Source organism: Pipistrellus kuhlii, unplaced genomic scaffold (assembly GCF_014108245.1).
Source record: "Pipistrellus kuhlii isolate mPipKuh1 unplaced genomic scaffold, mPipKuh1.p scaffold_m20_p_18, whole genome shotgun sequence".
Lineage (NCBI taxonomy): Eukaryota > Metazoa > Chordata > Mammalia > Chiroptera > Vespertilionidae > Pipistrellus > Pipistrellus kuhlii.
The window spans coordinates 13,773,127-13,792,173 of NW_023425493.1; the positions used below are offsets into that span (position 1 = coordinate 13,773,127).

The following is a 19,047-nucleotide window of genomic DNA, read 5'->3' on the forward strand; positions in this document are numbered from 1 at the left end:
AAGATGGGTTTAACAAGGAATAGGGATTGAGGCTTAGAGAGATTAAGTAACTTGCCCAAGATCACACATCTAGCAGATGACAGGATCTACATTCAGACCTAGAACCCTTTGATTCCTATGGCTCAACCTTGCTTATGATTGCACAATATACATAATACTATTCAGCAAAAATCTGTTAATGCATTAAAACTCCAAATTGCTCTGAAAACGATTTCATACTCTTCTGACAATTTTTTTTTTTTTACATTTGGAATCATCAAACTTTCCTGCTTTGCTTTAACAATGTGGAAACTATAGCTTTTACGTCACAGATCAGGGCACATGCCTGTGTTGTGGGCTCAATCCCCAGGAGGGGGCATGCAGGAGGCAGCCAATCAATGGTTGTCTTCATTGATGTTTTTATCTCTCCCTCTCTCTTCCCCTCTGAAATCAATAAAAAGACATATAAAACAATATGCTCACCTTTCAAACAGAAAACACATTTTTCAGTCATTTATTCATTCAACAAATACTTATTAAGTACCTACTATATCCCAAGTGAGTTGTCTGGGCCAGGGACCTTATAGCTATAAATATGATAAACAAGGGCCCTCAGTGATGGAGCTGACATTATATTAGGTAAAACAAAAATAAAACATAAAAGGTAATATAAGTCAAATAAAGATGTACCTACAATAATTATAAGCAATGCAGGTGGAATGGCACATAGTATTTGGGGGAAGGGGGAGTTATTTACATGGGGATGGTCCGGGAAGTACCTGCTGAGAAATGATATTTGAACAAACCTTGAATACTACAAAAGAGTCTGCATTCCAAGGAGAGTGTGTATAAATATCCTGAGGTGGGAAAAACCTGGCATGTGTGAAAAATAGCATCCAAGCCAGAGAAACGAGAGAACCGCGAACAGGGGAGAGCGCCAGGGGCTGAATGATGAGCAGCTCCCAACGGAGTGAAAAGCCCTGGATTGGAAGGTTTGGAGAAGAGAAACGATACAATCTGATGGAGGTTTGTAAAAGATTGTGTTGACTATAGAGTCCAAAGCGGACCGAAGGGGCACAGCGAGGAGCTATTGCAGTGATTGAAGTGAGTGCTGAGGACTTCTGTCTGGGGCAGATGGATGGGGGTTTTGGAAGAAACGTTTGGATTTAGGAATTTCAGCTTTCAGGACTCGCTGTGAAGAGTCATTTGTTCTCAACTAAGAGTGATTGTCATGCTCTCCCTCCCTCCCTCCGCCCTTGGGATATTTGAAAACGTCCAGGGACATTTTCTGTTGTCATGACTGGGATGTTCTACCAGCTTGTGGGGGTCGGGGATGCTACTGAGCATCCTACAGTGAAGAGGGCAGGCCCCACAGCAAAATAGACCCAGCCCCAAACGCCTACAGGGCCGAGGCTGAGAAACCCCGGATTAGATGTTGCGGGAAAAGCAATCCGTGATTAATTCCTAGGTTTTGGACATCAGCAAGGAATGGGTTTTTTCGCCATTAATTTTGTGATGGGAGAAGGAACAGCTCCCAGGCCAACCTGAACATTTTTTTTTTTTTTGAGAGGTCTTCAAAGGCTGCTTTGTTTTTGGAACCATCCCTCCACAGGGAACACATCCTTCATCATGTGATTATAAAAGGTGTTATGTTCCGTCCATGAAGTTTTGCATTGCGACTGTTATGTGGAATTAAGGAGTGTGCTGCAGATGAGGATAATTGCAGATATTTCTTTTGAGTTCTTGCCATGGTGCTCGATTCCTGTCTTTCTTTTCTGTAAATGGTAGTTATGGTACAGTTGTCTGTCTGGGTAGGTTCAGGAGATAAGCCATAGGTTTTGTATTTCCCCCCAACCCAGAGGGATGAGAGCTTTTCATGGCTTCACTTGCAGGGATTTTTTTGGCATTTGGATTTCCGGGTTCAATCGTTTGATGATGAGCTTGAGGCTCCCATCTAGAAAATGGAGGCAAGATGTACAAATCCATGGAGAGACATGGAAAACAAGCAGGAGGATGCTACCTGTCTCCTGGCAATTCTCATTGGATAACAGCGACAATAACATATCTTTCCTAGGCATTCTGGGTGATTTGTAGGGTGGTATTAGAAGTCAATTAGTCAACCGACAAATGTTTGAAGCCTTCTATATATGAGGACGTGAGGTTAGACATTGGGAAATTTGTTCAATGAGCAATGAAAAAAATCTGTGAACAATAGAAAATGAATACAAATGAATAAATATAGGTGTGAAAAGATAAAAACGGACAAGGCGAATTATAAACCGCTTGCGGAAGGTGTTAAATGTGTTTTATAAAATAGAAAATTCACCCGGAAAAAAAAAGTTATGTTTCATGCTTGAACTCAAATCACAATTGCCACTGGAAATCCTAGGAAATGGAAAAATAAATGGATCCTGCTTCTTCTTGTGTGGTGTTTCTAGCTTACAGCCATAGAAAGAAAGCACTTGATAGATACTTGTTGACTATTGTGCTTTGGTTTCATGTTATTGTCACTTTTTAAAAAAATCATGACTTTTCAGAGATGTCTCTTCTCAGAAAATCAAAGTGGTCCTCCACCTTAAAAGAATGACAACATAGACACCGTAAAGTCTGTAATTTTTGAGCTGAAACTATGTTATTTGGAGCTTTGCTATTTCTGCTAGTTTTAATTCCGCGATTAAAGAAATCCATGGTTGCTGCGATTTCTCTCTCAGACGTTAGCTCTGACTGCCAAAGCCCCCAAGCCAGTTTGAGAAGCATTTGAGAGGTCTCAAAGCCTGCTTTGTTTTTGGCACCGTCCCGCCACAAGGAACTCATACTCCTTCCTACAAGTGTAAAAGGTGCCATATTCTGTTCAGTGTAACTGAGCTTCCCCTCCCCCCACGTGTCCCCAGTGCACGTGTGAGATGGTCGATTCTTCCGTGGGCTGTAGTGCCCACCCGCCAGTGTTCTGAGATTACCCAGGGGCAGGGAGGCACCAACCCTGAGTGATTGTGCGTGAGCAAACGTCTGTGAGTCCTGGGTCGAGGTCCCTAGTGTGTCTTTCTATAAATAGAATGTGATATGCAAAGTGATAAGGCAAACCACAGAAATGTGTGGAGACTAGAAAAGGATTACCTGATTGAATATATATATATATATATATATATATATATATATATATATATATATATTTTAAAGTTAAAAGAAGGCTTTTTAGTCTTTTTCTACACAAACCAATATGTTTTGTTCAGAATGTTCTCTATGCACATGTATTTTAAACCATTTTTCATTTCCCCCCCTAGCATGTTCTTTCCACTAGGTTTGTTTTTACTTGTCTTTAATGAATACTGTGAATGTTTAAGAAACAATATCTTTAAATCACTAATATGGATATTGAGCATATGATTCAAGTGCTAGATTACTCATTTGAATAGTAAACACAGAATTAAAATTCCAAGGAAATTAAATTAGATGAACTGCTTACTTAAGGATATTACACAAATATCACAATTAAACATGAAATCTAAAATACAACAGAATTTTGAAAGTGTGACCATGAATGATCTGTTCACATTGTTAAGAAATGTCCATGGCACATCATCTCTTAAATTATATTACCATTATTCATGAGTAAAACAATAGAGTGAGACCTAAGATTTATCAGTGTCTTGGTGTCTTTATACCTTCTTCAGACAAGTGTTGTATGTGTTCCAAACTCTATCTGTGATTAGAAATCCTCACTTGCCCTGGCTGGTGTGCTCAGCTGAGCATCATCCTATGCACTGAAAGGTCACCAGTTCGATTCTTGGTCAAGGCACATACCCAGCCTGCGGGTTCAGTCCCTGGTTTGGGTGCGTATGGGAGGCAACTGATCTATTGATGTTTGATGTTTCTCTCTCACACCAGTGTTTCTCCTGCCCTCTCTCTCTACCTCTCCCTTCCTCTCTCAAATCAATTTTAAAATTAAAAAAGAAAAGAAATGCTCAGAACGTCTTCCCATTTCAGGGAGACAAAGACACATACCAGTTCCTCAAGCTCTGAGAAAGGACTAATAAATAAGTATTGATTGCACACTCACTGCTTTAAATAAGATACAGTCAGGCATTCCTAAAGAACTGCTTCCGTAGGAGCAGGTGTATTCTCTGGAACGTGGGTGGTCTAGCAGAGAAAAGGAACGAGCTTGCCTCGTTACTGTTTGAAGAGCTTTGATTTTATTATGAGGACAGACATAAAATAGGCCCCAGAATGCCCTCGGCTGTCTTTCCTATGGGTCTTACTCTCCCCTAAATGAATAAAGAAAGATAATATTTCTAGTCTTTCTTCTCTCCAAACTTCCCTTCCACCCTCCATTCATTGAAGTGGAAATCCTTTTCCTTTTGGTTGGATTTCTGTATCTGGTAGGAATGCTGTTCGGGCAAATAGCAGGAACTCTTGTCACCAGCCATTGACTTTTTGGGCTACCTGAGCAAAGGCTGCAGCAAATTCACATGGAAATCTAAATTCAGGGATCATATTTTGCACTGTCCTTGAAGGATTCCTGTTTGGCAGCTTAGCAAATTACTGGAAACATTTTTTATATACAATGACTTACGGGTTACAAATCCTAAAGCATACATTTGAAGCCTAAGGCCACCTGAAAGCTAAATCACTCTGAGTTTAATTTCTTAAACTGTATCATGTGACTTGAGGACTAAAAACCATGGAAAAACAAGAGCACAAGGAGATCTAGGGTAGCTAGTTTCCTAGCAACTATATTTATTACTAGTGTTTATCAAAAGTGCTGACTAAACATGCAGTCCTGGCATAATGACTTTCTGAAAGTTTGTTAAGAAAAGGAGAAACAGGTTAAGACAATAATTTGCCCTAGTTACCCAAATGTTTTAATGTATAGAACTGTTGGAAACAAGTAGCATTTATAACTTGTAAATGTAAGAGGGAATGTGCCTTAAAAGCTCACTCAAGCTGTGGAGAGAACAGAACCGGATCCAACTCCTGGAACCACCTTTGCTGTACCTGGAACTCATCAGTGGAATTGGAATAATATTAATAATTAGTTAAACTTTTTGTCGTAAGAGCTAAATGTAAATGGCTTATCCCCTGTCTAGCTCAGAGTGCGTGATATATGTTTATTATCTATATTATCCCTTTTTAGATTTATACACTGCTGCTCATTTCCCAGCTTGCCCTTAGCCTTTCTCCAGCTGTCTTTATGATGCAGCTGAATTACCCAACAGCCAGATTCAGGCCGTGCTTGCAGCGATAGCAAACCAGAGGAACAAACATTTTTTTTTTTAAAGAAAGAAGTTGATCTGTACATATGGAAGCATAGAAATGTAATAGGATAATCATAATTTTTTGAACATGGGTTATTCTTACTTTTTGACTGTTTCATTTTGAGTGATACATGGGCAATGTAGGGAAGCAAACATAATCTTTTCAGCACTTACCACCCTCGTTGGGTGTGTGACAAAGTTTCCAGAAGTGCAGGGTGGCTGACTGGAGGTCAGGCAGAGCTCGTAGTCTCCACAAATGGCACAGCTCTGGGCGTGAGAGCTGAGACAGGACCCACGTGGGCGACAATGAAAAAGGATGGCTCTTGCCTAGGTTTGTCTTTACATGTTATAGGGTTTTGTGGAGTAGAAGCTGCATGGACCTGCTTTTTAAGTTTTGACTCTCCCACTGGAGTTTTTTGTTTTTTTCGCTCTAATAGTTCATGATGTGTATTTTCTATTTGTAACCGTATCCAATTTCAGATTAGTAATAGCAAGAGTGGGGCGAGGGACCAAGCAAGGCAGTCTGACAGAAGTAGAAGGAAGAAGAAGAGACAGAAGGAAGGGAGGTAAATAGGTCAGGAGAATGCCAGCAAATGACAAGAGAAAGGAGAAAGAGAAGGAAGTGGAGGAGAGAAGAGGAATAAGAAGAATAAGAATAATAAGAGGAAGAATAAGAAGAAGAGGAAGAAGAGGAGGAGGCAGTGAGTGTGAAGGAAGGAGAAGGAGCCAAGAGCACTTGAGAATAGGTTGAGGACACAGACCACAGCCTGTTTTCACACTTGGCTCCCCCACTTTCTACCCTGCAATCTTGGGCAGGCTGCTTCATTTCTCCAACCCTACGGATGCTTTCAAAGGGCTGATCATATCTCCCCAGGGAGTTTTGAGAAGTAACTCCAACCATAAAGATATACTGGCTTAATAGTGATGATTATGATGTGATAATGATGATAAAGAGCAAAAATTAACAAGTATAAAAAGTGAAAAAAAATTAAAAAGGAGATGAAGAAGAAGCCTGAGAAATAAAAAAGGAGAAAATGTGAATATGAACAAATGCCAGGTGAACCCCATTGAAACGTTGCCCCCAACTGTCTTCAAGGAATACTATGTGTTTCTCGTTCCCATGGCCATGTCTCCACACCAGGTAAATACTTTCCGTTTGCCTGTTCACTAGCTGGCAGAGGTGCTCACTCATTTGTGTATTTGCCCTCTTCTTTTTTCTTTCTAGTAGGGACAGGACTACACTTGTGCCTTTTAGTACCAGGAGCTGAAACTGAACTGATGACAGAATCTAGGAGCATAGTTATGCAGAATTGGAATGCATATATGCTGACTCTAACTCTGTATATCTTCCCAGAAAATGCCCAAAGCAAAAAAATTATTTTTGGTTTCTCTTTCCCTCACCCATCATTAAGTCCTGTTCACCTTACCTCTAAAACATGCACACAAATCAATTAAAAATAATTTACTGATTTTGCCCTGACCAGTTTGGCTCAGTGGATAGAGTGTCGGCCTGCAGACTAAAGGGTCCCAGGTTCGATTCCAGTCAAGGGCATGTACCTTGGTTGCGGGCACATCCTCAGTGGGGGTCTGCAGGAGAAGCTGATTGATGTTTCTCTCTCATTGATGTTTTTAACTCTCTCTCCCTCTCCCTTCCTCTCTGTAAAAGAAATCAATAAAATATATTTTAAAAATAATTTATTGATTTTAGAGAAGAAGGGAGAAGGAGAAAGAGATCAATGTGAGAGCACAACATCGATCAGCTGCCTCCTGCATGCCCCTCACCGAGGATTGAGCCTACAACCCAAGCATGTGCCTTTGACCAGGAATTGAATCAGCAGCCTCCCACGGGACAATGCGCAATCAACTGAGCGATTGTGGCCAGGGAAAAATCCACTTTCTTTACACTGAGTAGCCAGATTATTATGACCTCTGAACAGATAATAATCTGGCCACTCAGTGTATTTGTATCTAAAATGAGTACCAAAAATATTCTAGACTTTTGCTGGAGATGAAACACCTACTTGTCCTGAGTTTTCTATCAGCCAGTACAAAGGGGAAAACTGATCAGGTGCATCATTTATAGTACCTTTGATATTAAGTAAATGAGGTACTTAAGAGAAGTACACTGAGTGGCCAGATTATTATGCGTTCAGAGATCATGATAATCTGGCCACTGCGTGTATACTATGGTAACACCATCCCAAGCCACATAGGCGACCACCCAGATTCAATAATTACCTTTGCTTCCACTTTTGTCTTCTTCAGTCTTTCTCCAAAGATAAAATTATCCCCTTCCCCCATTAAAATTGCCTAATGGCTTCCCTCTGCACTGGTGTAAAACCCAAACCCTTTCTCCTTGTTTACAAGGCTGTACATAATCACCCCTGTTGACCTTGCCAATTTCATTCTGCTTTTCTCCTTGCCATTTACCCTCAGGCCACACTGAAGATGTTTTTCTCCTGTTGCTTGAAGTTGCCAAGTTTTGTATTTCCCCCTTTAGGACCTTTTGAATGGCTATTTTTTTTTTCTTTCTCATTTTCATATTCCAGACTCCTTCTTGTCATTTGGAGTTTAGCTTAAAATCACTTTCTGAGCAGCTTTAGAGTGCCACCCATGTAAAAGCCACCCAGTCTCCTGGATCACATAAACATGTTCTCACTTTTGTTTTTCTGGTGTGTGGTGTGTGTGTGGGTGTATGTGTTTATTATCTATAGATAAACATATATGTATGTCTCCTTGTCTCCAGAATTTCAGCTCAAGGAGATCAGAGACCTTGGTTGTCTTGCTTGTAGTCTTTTCCCAGTGCCAAGAGTGTGTCTAGTACTAGTAAATAACAGAAACTCAATAAGAAATATATTAAGTTTATGATTCAGTCTCTGAATACAGAATCCTTGCCAGTATTTAAAATTCTTTATAGGTAGGCTCTGGCAAGGTAGCTCAGTTTGTTGGAGCATTGTCCCGATATACCAATATTGTGGATTCGATCCTCCCGTCAGAGCACATACAAGAATCAACCAATGACTGCATCAAAAAGTAGAACAGCAAATGTCTCTCTCTCTCTTTTTCTTTCTTTCTCTCTCTCCCCCTCCCTTCTTCTCAAATCAATAAAGAAAGAAAAAATTTTAAAAAATTTATTTACAGGTAACCAGCATTTTATTCAAGCCATTAATTCAGAAAGGCTTTCCATCCTCCTCCTAATTATATAAGTTCATCACTTAGTGAAATATGCTGTCAATAGTGAGAAAAATAAAAAAACACTATTTTGAAAAAAATCCTATATAAAAAAGGGGTAATCGGCAAATTGACCCTAACAGTGAAATGACTGGTTGCTATGAGATGCACTGACCATCAGGGGCAGACGCTTACTGCAGGAGGTGCCCCCTAGTGGCGAATGCCCTCCCACAGGGGGAGCTCCACTCAGCCACAAGCCAGGTTGACAGCTGCCATCTCAGCAGCGGTGGTGGGAGTCTCTCCCACTTCCTTTTCAGTCCCCGTGGGAAGCAGGCCTAAGCCATCAGTTGGATATCCCCTGAGGGCTTCCAGGCTGCTAGAGGGATGTCTGACTGCTAGCTCTGGCCTGATTGCCCCAGGGAACTGGCCTAAGCCAGCAGGTAGACATCCCCCAAGGGGTCCCAGACTGCGAGAGGTTGCAGGCTAGGCTGAGGGACCCCTTGAGTGCACAAATTTTTATGCACCAGGCCTCAAGTGTTTACACACACACACACACACACACACACACACACACACACACACACGGGCTTTCAAAGTACAGCTCATATAATATAACTTTTAAAACAAAATGTTGCCATAAATCAGTAGAGTTAAAAGGCAGAGAATGCTGAAGGGAAACATTTTTCTAAATATCTAACAGTTTAAAATGCCGAATCTGGGCAAACTTGGTCATAGAATCTTATAGACCGGCCATCTGTGATAGACAAAAAGAGGAGGTAAAAGAAAGGCTGTCTGCTCTAGCCCTAGAGAAGAAGAAAGATAGATAATATGGAAGGCAGAAAGTCAGAAACTCATCCTTTTTACCCCGCTTTGGTCTGAACCCAAGGGCTGCAGAGGGGTATGTTACAGAATCCCAGAGTTCTCTGGCCCTGCCCCCCTTCTGTGAAGAGGTCCCCCTCCCCCATCCCACCCCAGGAAGGTGCTAATGCAACACAGAGCGGTGAGCTTGGAGCCTCCAGCACAGTTGATAGGACAAACCATCATAGTCAGCGGGGCCTTGGGGTACTGCAACCTGGACATACAGAAGGCGTCTGGATGGCAGTGTGCAACCTGGCTTCACTTTCCCTGTGGTCTGAGGCCTGCAGACCCGGTAAGACTCAGGAGGTGTGCAGAGCAAGCCAGCAAGAGCTCAGGGGAGGCTAAGTAAGCAGGCAGGGCTTGACCCAAACTGAACAGAGGAGAAAGACTCGAGGTATAGAACCAGAGAGGTCAAGAGTTGATACCCCTTTTCCCTTTCCCTCCCTCTTTTTCTTTTCCTCATGCTGTGAAGAAGGTGAAGGATTTGGAGGAAGACCAGAGTAGTTTTAGAGAAAATTATGAACCTATATTTTCTCTACATAACTGAGTTACTTGAGTAACCCATTTCACAATGTTGATGCCTTAGGTGTTCACTGAATTCAAATTACCTTCTCCCGAAAATATGAGACTAACAATATTAGCACAGAATCTGATTTCTTAACTTTATCATATTTGGTGTGGATATAAAAATATGAAAGAATACATTTGGAAAGATGGAGCTCTTTAAATATTCAGTTTGAGAATATGTGATTATGATTATACAACTAGAAGATTATATACGTGCATTTTAATTTCTGTGTATGATTATATACATGTATTTTAATTTTTTTATTACATTCTGATTACAGAAGACATATACATATTAGAAAAAGATGATTTACATACAACCATGTATTAATACAAGTAAATCTAATACAAAATTGTTTGCATGTTGTATATTCTATTTTTAACTTTCTTTTTTTTAAGTGGATGTTATTGTAGCTAATTTGTATATCATGCTATGTACTATGCTCAATTTCTAAGCACTTTAAACACTTATTTAATCATATTGAGAACATTTCTCCATGCCATTAAAATATCTTCAAAAACAATTTTAAGGTGTAAGTAACATTTAGTGATATGAATACCTTATGATTTATTTGCCCACAGATCTGATGTAATAAATATTGTGCTTATACATAAAACTTTGTGCACAGTACCCCATTAGTCAAGATATAGTAGCTTGTTAACTAGCTCACATGAGACTGACAGTTTAGTATTTTGGACTCATCTGCTACCATCAATTATCACCTCCAAACAAGATGGCCTTTGCTTATTTTCAGAATGTTTTGAAGCATCTGTGTTAAGCTTCTACATAAAAGAAATGAGGTTGGGCAGACTTAAAATTCTGAAATTAGACATAAATGTGATTTCTCCAGCAATTATATAGTTTATTTTTCAAATTAAGTCTCAACGTTCTCATTGAAAGTTCTTTTATATTTTTGTGTATTTTTTTACTTAGAAATATGACATCACATGTGTCTATGTTTAAAAGTATCCAAAAAAAATTTTCAAAGAATGAATTTTTCTCTTTTTTTTTTTGATGTGGGATTTTTATGATTCAAAAATTACTCATTCCGCTTTAAAATATTATGATAGTCTGTCAAATATGCAAACAGTCTTGTGGATTAAAAATTAATAAATTCACAACTCTTGGGGGCCTTCTATAAAAATATTTTGAGTTAATTTGGATAACTGGATGGATTTAAAAGGGCTATAAATTCTTTAAAAATATCTCAGAAGTACTTTTTTCCTCTAAGACCAATAACAAAAAAAAAAAGGTTGTCCTTATAATTATTTTTAACTATTGAGGTTAAACCCAAGTCACTAGCTCAAGTTGTTTCCTTGGGAACAGATTACTTAGGAAATAGGCAAGGAGTATGTGAAAAAAGAAGGCTTTTCTAGTGTTTGTTTTATTTTTTAAAAGGAAATAATCTTGACGTTTTAGGAGATTTAATTAAACACTCATTTTTAACTCTAAACATTACAAATTATAAGGCAGTTTGAAGTAATTTTCCAGCATAAAAATAGGTGTTAACAATCTGCGAGACAATATTATGAGTTTAATGGTAACATCCTGTCTTTCTGCTCTAGCCAATACATGGTTTACATTAAGTACTACACAGGGATCTGACAAAGTTAATTGTCTAAGCCTGCTCAGAAGGCCAGAAATGACTCTAAGGGAATCAAACCATTATGCTGGAAACCAAAGACATAGATAAGCGTGTGGAACTTCAATTGAAAGAGAAGAGATGAGTTCTGGGCAATAAACAAAGAGAATTGGTAATGGTTTGAATAGCTATAACTTTTTTTTTTAAATACCACTTCAGATCAATTTAAACACCTTGAGATATAAATATGAGACATGATCAGCTCATGAGCCCAGTATGAATAATACTTTAGTCATTCTACAACATTTATATGTAGGTAGAACACAGTAGGAAAGATGAATATGGTATTAAGCTTCAAAAAGGGCAATTCTGAGGAGGTAGGTAGGACAAACACAGACTCTATAAGAGCCCTAAGAAATGCATAATAAAATCCTTAAGCTAGTGTTCATAATAATTAGATATGAGATGGGTTAATCCCACATTCAGCACTGTTAAGTGATTGTTGGTTAGGCAATTGTACAAATAAAATTACAGACTTGTTTAAACCAAAGACCTATTTTTATTTTTTTATTTTTTAAGTGCTCAATGATATGTTTATTACAACCCTTAAAATAGGGTTTAGTAATTTTGAAGGAGATTTTTTTTTAATTGTTTGAAGTATTACTAATAGTAGTACATATGTCTCCTTCCCCCCACCCCATTGACCTCCTCCTGTCCTCCCTTACCCCCAGTACATGCCCTCACCTGTCCCCTCCCCTGTGTCTTGTAACCATTGGTCATGCTTAAATGCATGCATACAAGTCCTTTTGTTGATCCAAAGATCTATTTTAAAATCTTCTGGTATTTTAAAGCAAATTTTGGTGATCCCAAACGTATTTATTCATTCTTCAAACATTGATTCCAACATTCACTATATGTTGGACACTTGTCAGAAATTGTGGGGTACAAGAAGTGAAAGATATAGACCCTGATTTCAAAAGAGGATGAACACACCAGAGAAAACAATGACTATAACATAGTCAGATAAGAATTCTAAAAGGTACACCAAGCAATTGGACAAGCTAGAAGAAATGGATACATTCCTAGAAACATACAATCTTCCAAGCCTGAATCATGAAGCAATAGAAAATCTAAACAGATTAACTTACTTGCAGGGAGATTGTATCAATAATCAAAAACCTCCCCACAAACAGCAGGCTGAACTTGGTATTAGAAGGAGGAGGAGTCCAGCAAGTTTCCTGTGAGAGAAGAAGAGATAGAGAAGGTAGTGCTGAGTCTTGGAAGGAGTTCTGAGAGTTGAGTGGAAGGTAGCCAGTTGGATGTGGGTCAAAGAGTGAGATCTCATGCAAATGAATTGAAGCATTGGAAACCTTGGCCTGTTGGAAGGAATATAGCAGCCATAAGGTCAGGGATAAGGGTCGTAATGCAGCAGCGAGATAGAACATGAAACTGGAGAAACATGCAAGTGAAGGGCCTTTATTTCTTGCCAATAGCTTGCGTTTTATCCAAAGGCTGTGGGAAGCCACGGGAAGGTTTTCAGCGCGATGGTATTCTGACCACGACAGTGAGACAGGATTAAAGCGATATATGGTGGGAGCAAGGACACCAACTTGGAATTACTGCAGCAATCCAGGTGAAAAATAATGAAGCAACATGTTCGTCTTGCTTAACCAGTCCCCATCCACAGGTCCATGCATGCCGGCATTTGGGATTTTTTCCATTCAACATGCCATGAGTATTTGAAAGCTACTTTTCCTACCTCTTCCGAGAGGTGCTGTGTTAATAATAATAACTCTTCCGAGAGTAACTGTGTTAAATAAAATAATTCTTATCTATTGAACTCTTACCCCAAGCAGACACAACTCTAAACCCTTTATATGTCACCAGTTATGTCATTTACATAACATCCCTGTGAGTAAAGCACTATTATTATCTCCATTCTAGAGAACAAAAAAAAAAAAAAGGAACAAAAACGGTCCCAAAGCAGACAGATGATAGAAACTTGATTCAGAGTCTGTTTTGACCAATTTGCCATACTGCCTCTTTGCTGGCATTACTGTCTTTAGTAACATAGCTGTTTGAGTAATTTCTCTCCTTTGTCCTGATCTCTCTCTCCAGCTTCATGTTGATTGTGTTTTGGCTTACTGAACTGTCAGTGACCCACAACAGTGTTCAAGTTTCTGCCCCAGACTTGACCCCAGAGGACCCTGGGTAATCCCTCAGCTGGCGTCACCTGCCTCCAGTTAAGACTGCCTATACCAGGCTGGTGTGGCTCAGTGGTTGAGCATTGACCTATGAACCAGTAGGGCATGGTTCAATTCCCTGTCAGGGCATTTGCCCGGGTTGTGGGCTCGATCCCCAGTGGGGGGTGTGCAGAAGGCAGCTTATTAATGATTCTCTCTTATTATTGATATTTCTGTCTCTTCTTCTCCCTTCCTGTCTGAAATCAATAAGCAATATATTAAAAAAAAAAAAAAAAAAAAAAAAAAAAGAATTGACCGCCTAAGCAGTGCTCAGCCCCACAATGGGCATCTTGTGGCATTGGAGATCATGATGTAGCTGGCCATGATTTCTGGGCTCCACAGACCCGGGCCAAGGACCAAGGCCATCTTCTCTTTTTCTGATTATTAATTTATATTATTGAATTTTCACTTAGAAAGACAGGTTTATTTCCTTTTCTTCAGTTCTGTGGAGGTGAAAATGACTAACAAAATTTAAATATAGCCGAAACCGGTTTGGCTCAATGGATAGAGCATCGGCCTGCAGACTGAAAGGTCCCGGGTTCGATTCTGGTCAAGGGCATGTACCCTGGTTGCGGGAACATCCCCAGTAGGGGGTGTGCAAGAGGCAGCTGATCGATGATTCTCGCTCATCGATGTTTCTAACTCTTTATCCCTCTCTCTTCCTCTCTGTAAAAAATCAATAAAATATATTTTAAAAATTAAATACAGTATTTCAGTATACAATGTGATCGTTTTATATTTGTATGTATCGTGACATACTAGTATTTACCACAGGCAAGCTAATTAACATATCTATCGCCTCACCTAGTTACTTCTCTTGGCTCTCAGAATAATAGTTATGGTATCTCTGGAAATTTATTTTGGTCTCTGGGTTTTCTCTGTTGCCTGACATTTTTGGTTTTCTATTGTCCCAATCCTTTTCTGCGTTAAGGGATTTCCTCTTATGTTGGATAATTCATTTATATGAGAACTAATAGCAGTGTGGGTGCATGGTGGGGGATCTCGTGGGGAAGTGAGTCTCTGAGTGGCAGCTTCACAATAAGGATCAGGCAGATAGTGAGCTACAGTCTTCTTCTTGGGCTGTCAGCTTCTCCACAGAGGAATTCCCGGATCCTCGCTCTAGGGAAGTGGCTTAAGCCTACTGTCAGCATTCTGGAAGCAAGGGAAGGGAGTGTTTCTTTAAACTACCTTAAAAATAAACAGATTCTTCTTCAATGTGAGCTGTAGTTCCTCCAATTTATTGGGATTAGTGAGACTTCTGTTCATGAGCAATTATTTGGACCATTCCTATAAGCTACGACTGCTACCAGATGCTCTAAGATTTGAAAGACTCTAACAGCCATCCTTGCAGATGATTAAATCACTTTATCAACCTGCCATAATGGTTGAACATTATACCTTTCAATGCTGTGAAGAAAGCTTCCTTGCAATGCACCTCTGTTGCCTGACAGAGGTACCCATCATAAATTAATATGCATGTCATCTAGTCAATTTTTCCTGAGGACCCGCAGCAGACCAGATCCCTTTTGATTGGGAGGAGGTTAGTGAAAACACACAATGCATGATACACTAGCCTTCATTTCCCCAATGGGGCATTGTAACCGGGGTTTAGGAACCTGGAAGGAAATAGAGAAAGAACCCCCCAAAACAGGCATCAGAAAAACTCTTCCTTCACAATATTTTCAAGGGAAAACCCAGATCAATAGCTGATGAGATCTGTAAAGGTGAGAGTTCTAAGGTGACCAGAGAGGCCAGAGGTCCATAGAAGGTGTTGGGAAAGTCTCATGTATGAATCTCCTTGAGTAGAGTTCTAACATATGACAAAATAACATGCTGTAAGGAATGGCATGACTGAGGCGGGTGGGGGGGGGAGGGAATCATATATAACATTATCTATAATGTTATTAGCTTTTTTGTTGTTGTTGTCATCTAAGTAATTGACTAGAGTCCCATGTGCTCCTGCCAAGGGAATCAGCGAAATGAGGTTCTACATGAGTCATTCAAGCTAAAGTTCTGCCTTCACCTGAAATAGCTGAAATTTTCTGATAAGTGAGACACAGGTATGTCAATTTTGCATTTTAAAAGCTTTTGTGCTATGAATAATTGCCTCCGTGTGTGTGTGTGTGTGTGTGTGTGTGTGTCTGTGTGTGTGTGTGTGTGTGTGTGTGTGTGTGTGTGTGTGTTTAATATGGATCCAACCAAAGGAAATAAATAACTGGATTTCACATAGTGCAGAAAATTCAGGAAGGGGCCGAGCCCCAGACACTGGATGTTTGGCTCTATCACCTTGGTGATGAGGCTGCAGAATCCAGTGTCTAGAACAGAGCTTGCTTCCCTGGGTGATTCCAACACGCTTGGACTTGCTCAGTAATTTCTAGGGAGCGCATGGTTTGGGCACCCAGCTGCTTGGGGCAGGGATGCAGTTTACTCGGAAATCCAGGGCTTGCTCAGGTACAGCTGGGAGCTGGGCCAGGAAAAAAGAACACCAAACTACTCCCGAGTCCACTCTCCCAGGAGGCTGGGAAACAGAGGCCACTCTCTTTTCCTTCAACATCAAGGCCAAGTTTCAGCTTCATCGAGGGCAGGTTTGTTTAATATTCAAGTGTCCAGGCTGAAGTCCACCTCTGGTAATTGTATTACTTATATTTGAATTCCTTGCTAGTTTCCAATACAAAAGGTCTAACTTCCTCTTCCTGCTATGGTTCCCCTCCCCCAACCCCTATATCTCTCTTTTCTTATTGTGTTTGTGGGTTGTGCAGTATTGTGGTACAGTGTTTACATATCAGCTGTGTTTTATCGAACAGAATGGATTATTATTTCATCTGGGGAAACTGGAAAGTAAAGGTGATGAGGGATTATAAATTTGCAGGTATTACAATAGGAGGATTTACTTAAAGGCGCCTTGCATTAGCAACTCATGGACTAAGGTGGTCTGGAAGAAAAGTTGAGAGGAAAAATCTCTTTTCTGAAATGTCAAAGGAGAAATGCCCACCTGCTTTCCTTGCCAAATGCTCCATGCTGAGTGTGAGTTTGGTGACTGCTGGATTGTTCTCGGCATGAATATTCCGGCCAGTGTGCACAGATCACTCCTTGTCTGTCTGTCATTTCTAAACCCTGGCTCTTAACTCGGGCTTTTTTGACCCAATGCAGCAGTCTGTAGAGAGGGCTGGTCACGGTAGTCTGACAGGGCAAAAAGGCATGAAAGAGAAGTCTCTGCTCCTCTCTCTCTGCCTCATATTTATAGGACCTTCCTTCATTTTATTACTTAAGGCCAAGTATTAGATTTAGGATAGTACAGAGGACCAGGAAAATGGGTCCCTCTGAAAAAGCTCTGTATAGCTCAACATGGATAAATCTGGACAACATAAGTTAAAATTTTTTTTTAATCCTTACCCAAGGATTACATGCTCTTTATTGATTTTCTTAGGGAGTCAGTGAGAGAGAGAGAGAGAGAGAGAGAGAGAGAGAGAGAGAGAGAGAGAGAGAGAGAGAGAAATATCAATGTGTGAGAGAGAAACATCAATTTGCTGCCTATTTGTACATGCCCTGGCCCAGGGATTGAACCTACACCCTGGATATGTGTCCTGAGCAGGAATTGAACCCAGGACCCTTTGGTGTATGGGAAGATGCTCCAACCAACTGAGCCACACCAGCCAGGGTGACAGCATACATTTTAAATGGGGAAAGAAAGCCAATTGAAAAGAATTCACTTAACATGATACCATTTATGTGAGTTTTAAAATACTTTATATTTTTATGAGTACACACATACATTGGAAAGATATATTTATATTCACCACAAGGATGAACACCTACTCCAGGAGAATGGCCATTTGGGAAGAGGGAGACAGAAGAAAGGGACTGTATTTGAATTCTGTTTTCCCTCAAAAAATGGAGAAAACTATATCTGAAGCAAATATGGCAAAATGTTAGTACTTTTAAAAATTCATGTTTTTGCTATTTTCTATTCTTTTGGAATGTTTAATAATAAAAGTATTGCAAATTTATATAAAAAAGCCTCTGAGGTTGCCGAAGTTACTTGAGTTTATTTCAATAAGCCTTTATTAAGAAACTACTATCATGACACAGTCCTACCCCCAGGAACTCCAGCAAGGAGAGATGTAACAAATACCCACAATAAAGCGTGGTAACCACAATCATGTTATGCATAATGGTATCAAGGTAGAATGATTGACTCTATGATGACGACTTTACTAGACAATGTTGAGGAAATCTGCACAAGATTAATGACAAAGAAATCATCATGGGTTGATTTAAAAAAATAACTTACTTTCTCATTTCATATTTCAAACGAATTACTAACATCGTATTCTCAGAGGTCCTCAGAATATCACTGGCAAGGGCTCTCATGTAATTTATTTAAATAAATATTTATAATGTACCTGAGCAGATGTTTCCTTTGTGGTCTCTTCCAAGTCTGCTTTATAATCTTATTTTTTCATAGAGATATTGTCTCCCAAGGTAGATAATCAAATCTCTATAGACAGGGCTATCAGGTTTTCATATTTGTATTGCCCAACCTCTGGAGTTTTTAGTATATTTCTATATAAGCAATAGTGATGGTTCAATTTTTGTTCAATATCTACTATGTGTTATGGAATCATGGGAAAGGGACACTTAATCCCAAACTCAATATTTGAGGCCAACGGCAGAAGGGAGACACCTGGAGTTTAGATCTACACTTTCCAAAATATGCAGATACAGTATAGAAAAAAGGTAATGCCATGGATGAAAATGGTGTGAATGACACCCATTATTTCGGGCCAAAGAAACACAACAGTTAATTACCAATAAGGTTGGCAAGGCATGTTGAAATATAAACAATATACTATTGGTTCCCCTTCTTGAGAAAATGTTAATGGAAAACACTAAAGTTTTTTTTTTTCCTACCCAACTTTCATCCAAAGTAAACCACCACCAAACTCAGCCTTCCACTGTTGTGTAGATATTGGGAGAAAAAAAAAAAGAAAGAAAGAAAGAAAAGAAAAAAAGAAAAGTCAGTTTGTTCTATTTATAGCTGTACTTGGTCAGCAACAATGTTAACAGATTTTCATCAATAATTGTTAAAAATAGAACAGTAAATATTTGACATCTCAGTTTAAATTAAAATGAGCATAGTGTGATATTGGGATAATAAGAGATCTTTGATAAGCCAGCAAAGAGGGAGCAGGCAGAATATCTGAGTCACAATAGTGAATACACATTACACCTGTTGGCTCAATAGAAAATTTCTTTCCTGGGGCCCTTATTGTGTTTCTGTGTTATTTGCATACATCCGTTTCCATATCAACCTACAATGTGGGGTTAGCAAAAGTTTTACTTTAATTGAAAGTATGCTCTAAAAAGGAAGAGTTTTATGTGCGAACACAAAAC

General features: G+C 39.5%; 1 protein-coding gene across 1 annotated transcript in view; it reads left to right on the plus strand.

The window, feature by feature from the left end:
• KCNK2 (potassium two pore domain channel subfamily K member 2) overlaps positions 1 to 19,047 on the plus strand; it is a 151,465-nt gene that overhangs the window by 25,718 nt on the left and 106,700 nt on the right. The window lies entirely within an intron of this gene.